Genomic DNA, 4,518 nt, shown 5'->3' with positions numbered 1-4,518 from the left:
CCGTGTCCCGCGCTCTCTGCCCGGATGCTGGGGGGGATCCTGGGGCGTCCTCTCTCCTACCCTCTCTGCCCAGATGCTGAGCCGCAGGGCCGCTTCCGTCCACAAAAAGCATCAGAAGTCGTGTCTAGGGAGCTGGTGGTTCACACGGCGGTTTAACAGGTCGAGAGGCCTGCTGGCCACCTGTGTCCCCAAGCGACCTATTTCCCGCTCGAGTCTGCTGGGTATTTCGCTAATTTCTCTCGTCGTCAGGCCATCGTATGATGATTATAAAAACATATACGGACACCTTCATTGATTTATTTACTTATCTTGAATGTTTATTTTTGGGAGACAGAGAGAGACAGAGAGAGAGAGAGAGAGAGAGAGAGAGCCAGCAGGGGAGGGGCAGAGGTAGAGAGAGAGCATCCCAAGCAGGCCCCGCAGTGAGCCCCACGCGGGACTCGAACTCACCAGCCTGAGACCATGACCTGAACCCAAGTCCGAGGCTCAAAGGACTGAGCCCCCCAGGCGCTGATGGGAGTCATTTCGCTCACACTTTCCACCTACAAGCCACTGTACAGTAACTCATAAAAATACACAATTACACGCAAATTAGTTTCCCCTGTGTACAAATGTGTTTTATATAAATAAGATACATTGTGTGTGTTTTATAGAATTCTGTAGCTATGCATACTTATAATGTATATACTACATGTTGTGGATTATAATTCTAGATTTCCACACAGACATTAATTCTTTTTTCTCTAATTTTCTTAAATTTTGTATTTATTTTTGAGAGAGAGACACACACACAGAGTGTGATCGAGGGAGGAGGAGACACAGAATCGGAAGCGGGCTCCAGACTCTGAGCTGTCAGCGCGGAGCCTGATGCAAGGGTTGAACTCAGGAACCATGAGATCTTGACTTGAGCCGAAGTCGGACGCTGAACTGAGCCCCCCAGACTATCCCAATGTTTTTTTTTTTTTTTTTTAATCAGAAGTCGTGTGTCTGTGGGAGGCTGGGATGGAAAAAGGAATGAAAGGCTGATCCGAGGGGAGGGGCGGTGCTGTCCAGTGGGTCCCCCGTCTCCTGCCTCCTCCCCACCACCCTCCATGTAAGAACACAGGTGAAGGGCTCCAGCCTCCTTCATGCCCCAGTGCCGCTGTCTGTGGGACGACCTGACCCGCAGTAAAACAGCACTGCTCCTGCCCTGGGTCCCCTCCCCCACCCCCCACCCCTGGCTGGTGCTCAGCAGCCTGGAGGGACATACCCGCCTCGTGCCAGCCCCAGCCGGGCAGAGCCGCGTGACGCTGACCCGGTCACCTTGGCCCGCCCGTCTGCCTCCCCGCCTCCCCCACCCCCATCCTGGAGGGGCCAGGCCCTGCGGGGCGCGTTTTGTGTGTCAGCCTGGCCGCACAGCCCTGGCAAGGACACCGCGTTTGTTCCCAGCGACCTCGACCAGCCACGTGCCTGGGCCGCCGCGCGCAGAGCTCAGCCCGCCCGGAGTTTGCACACGCACAAGTGTGCCCGTAAACCAAGGACCCGGGCGGAAAGCAACCGCTCACCCTCCCGCGTCTGTGTCTGCGGAACTTCTTGAGGCAAAACATCCCCAAAATAGGAAGAGAACGTGTGACCTCCGTACTATACGTCCTGAGCTTTCTTTTACTAGGAATATTGTGACAAAACGGGCTGCCTGGGTGGTCCGGCAGTCACGCGTGTGACTCTTGACTTTGGCTCAGGTCATAATCTCACAGTCCGTGGGCTGGAGCCCCACACGGGGCTCTGAGCTGACATCATGGGGCCTGCTTGGGATGCTCTCTCTCCCTCTGTGTCTCTGCCCCTCCCCTGCTTGCACTCTGTCTCTCTCAAAACAAAATACATAACTTTAAAACGAGGAATATTGGGCAAGAGGTATGTTTAGAGGAGTCAGACAAAGAACGGATGGTGTGTGGGCACAGAGTGCAAAGGAGTTTCAAGGATCTGTGGTCTTGACGAATGGAGGAGGTTGGAGTTCTGTGGCTGACCTGAGCCCCACCCTCCAGGTGAGATTCATTCACTCATTTTTGAGAGACAGACAGAGCACGAGCAGGGGAGGGGCAGACAGAGAGGGAGGGAGACAGAGAATCCGAAGCAGCCTCCAGGCTCCGAGCTGTCCGCACAGAGCCGGACGTGGGGCTCGAACCCACGAACCGTGAGATCGTGACCTCAGCCAAAGTCAGACACATACTCCGTTGAGCCACCCAGGCACCCCACGCATGGTCTCTTAAAATGCATTTTCATTAAAATCTTTTTTTTTAGTCAATAGGCCCATTTCTCAGATGCTCTGGGGAAGCAGATTTAAGCATCGACTGCCCAGCAAAGGCTGGCCTCCAGCTCCTTCCAAGCGCTGGCTTAATTCTTAGCAATGGGGACCTTTCTGAGCCTGCCCACAGGAGGCGGGAAACGTGAGCCTCTGCAGGACCCCGCCCACCCTGCGTCCCCCCACCAGCCCCTTCCGGGCATCCTCTCCCCCTTGCCTGTCTCAGGGGGGCAGTCTCCCCAGACCGGCTGTCCCAGGTACTCGGGGTTCTGGGCTTCTGGTGTTGGAGACGCCGCTGCCCTCTTGGGTGGCACCCACGCACACCCCCCCCCCCCCCCCCAACCACAGAGACACAAAGGGCACACAGTGGAGTGCCTGAGTCGACCCGCCGCGGAAAAACGTGTTCTGGACAGCGATTAGCGATGAGGGAAAGAGACTGTGTGTCTTCCTTCGTCCCAGAAGCATTCTCTAGGGACCATGGGGCTCCAGGGACCATGGGGCTCAGCGCTGCCCGCTGGGGTGGTCACTGGGAATCCAGGCGGAGCGCAGGAGCCGGGGGAAGGGGAGCGGACCGGAGGGTAACCGCCCCCACCTGCTTAGGACGCTGGCTGCACAGAAGCACTTCATGCCAGGTCCTGGGCCTGGAGTCCCAGTGTCATCCGGGGTGAGCCGCTGAGAGGCCCTGGAGGTCCCTCCCCCCACCCTCCCCTGCCGGGCGGTGACCACCACTGCCAGGGTCCCTTCCAGCCCAGACGGGCTGATGCTGTTCTCACCTGGGAGCGCCCAGCTCCAGCCCCCCTGAGCTAACTGCCTGGTCCCCGGCGAGCATCCCCACCACCTCCCGCTGCAGAGCCCCTTGGCTGCTCCTGGTGGCCGTGGGGCCGTCCGGGGACATTCTCCACTTCCTGTCCCTGCGAAGCCTCGAGAATGTGCCAGAACCTCCAAGCGCCCCCCCCCCCCCCCCCACCCCCCTGCGCAGGGGCGCCCACCCCCCCACCCTCCGTTCTACCTCCTTCGGGGCCCCCCCCCCCCCCCCCCCCCCCCCGCAACAGGGTCAGCGTCTGCATTGCCGGCCAGCCTCAGGCGCCCTGAGCAGGACCGGCCTGTCCTGGAGGTCAGCACAGAGCAGAGGCGGGCGTTGGCAAGGACTCGGCGCACTGGTGCCCGGGCTTTCCCGGGCGCTTTGCGGGCACTGATCCATCCGGTGCCAGAGGTTTTCACCTGCTACTGGGGACACGGGAAACCACAGTGTGGCAAGCACAGAGAAAAGGGGAAGGAAGCAGAGGGCAGAAAGGAAAACAAACAGGAAGACAGTCCTGGGGTGAGGATTGCTCCCAGGATCTGTTCTCGAGCTTCCAGTTTACAGCACGTAAAACTGAGCAAATGACGGGTTTCCTACTCGGGACGTTCGCTTGCGAGTCAGTAAAAAGCTCACCACGTCTTAAGCCGTCTGGGCTGGTGAGCCTCCCCGCAGGGATGTGCTGCTGGGGGCGCAGGCGCGTGTGTGCCACGTGTGCGGCTGGGGGAGCAAGGGCCCCCTGCGGGGAGGGCCACCAAGGGCACGGACGGGTCCTCCAGGGGGACGGGGCGCCCGCAGAGCCGGGACGGTCTGGGGTCTCGGGCAGGGGGGTGCGCCAGCCTGGGGGGTGTTCCGGTAAAGGACGGGCGGGGGCAGCCAGCGGTGCAGCCCGAAGAGCCTCAGGGTGAGCGTGGGGGTGGTGACCGGACCTCGGGCGTCGGCAGCGAGGGGTCGCGGCTCAGACAGGGCTTTGGGGGAGGGGCAGCCTAAGGGCCGCGGCGGAGCACCGGTCAGCGAGAAGAGGCAGGAGGTCGGGGTCAGGGCCCGAGGTCTTCGGGGCGAGCGCTGGGGTCGAGACCTGACCTCGGAAGGTCAGCAGGGAGAGCCCAGGGTCGCGGCTGGCGCTCGGGCGTCTTCGGCACGAGCGTGCAGGTCACAGCCGGGCATCGGAGGTCGCCGGGACGAGCGCCTCGCAGCGTCTGGGAGGAGCCCGAGCGCGGGAACCCAGCGCCCCCCAGCCGTCTCCCTCCGCCGCGCGCTGCTGCCCCCGCGTGACCTTGACAAGGTCACGGGGCCGGCCGAGCCAACCCCCCGCCTCCACCCGGCCCGTACGGCGCATGGGCGGGGCCCGGCTCCCGCCAGGCCCCGGGGCGAGGCGCGCGGCCGGCAGCAGCGGCGCGACCAATGGGCGCGGCGCTCGGGGCCGCGGGGCGGGGCGCAG

The sequence above is a fragment of the Panthera uncia genome, chromosome X (genome assembly GCF_023721935.1).
Source record: "Panthera uncia isolate 11264 chromosome X, Puncia_PCG_1.0, whole genome shotgun sequence".
NCBI lineage: Eukaryota > Metazoa > Chordata > Mammalia > Carnivora > Felidae > Panthera > Panthera uncia.
This window is presented reverse-complemented; position numbering follows the sequence as displayed.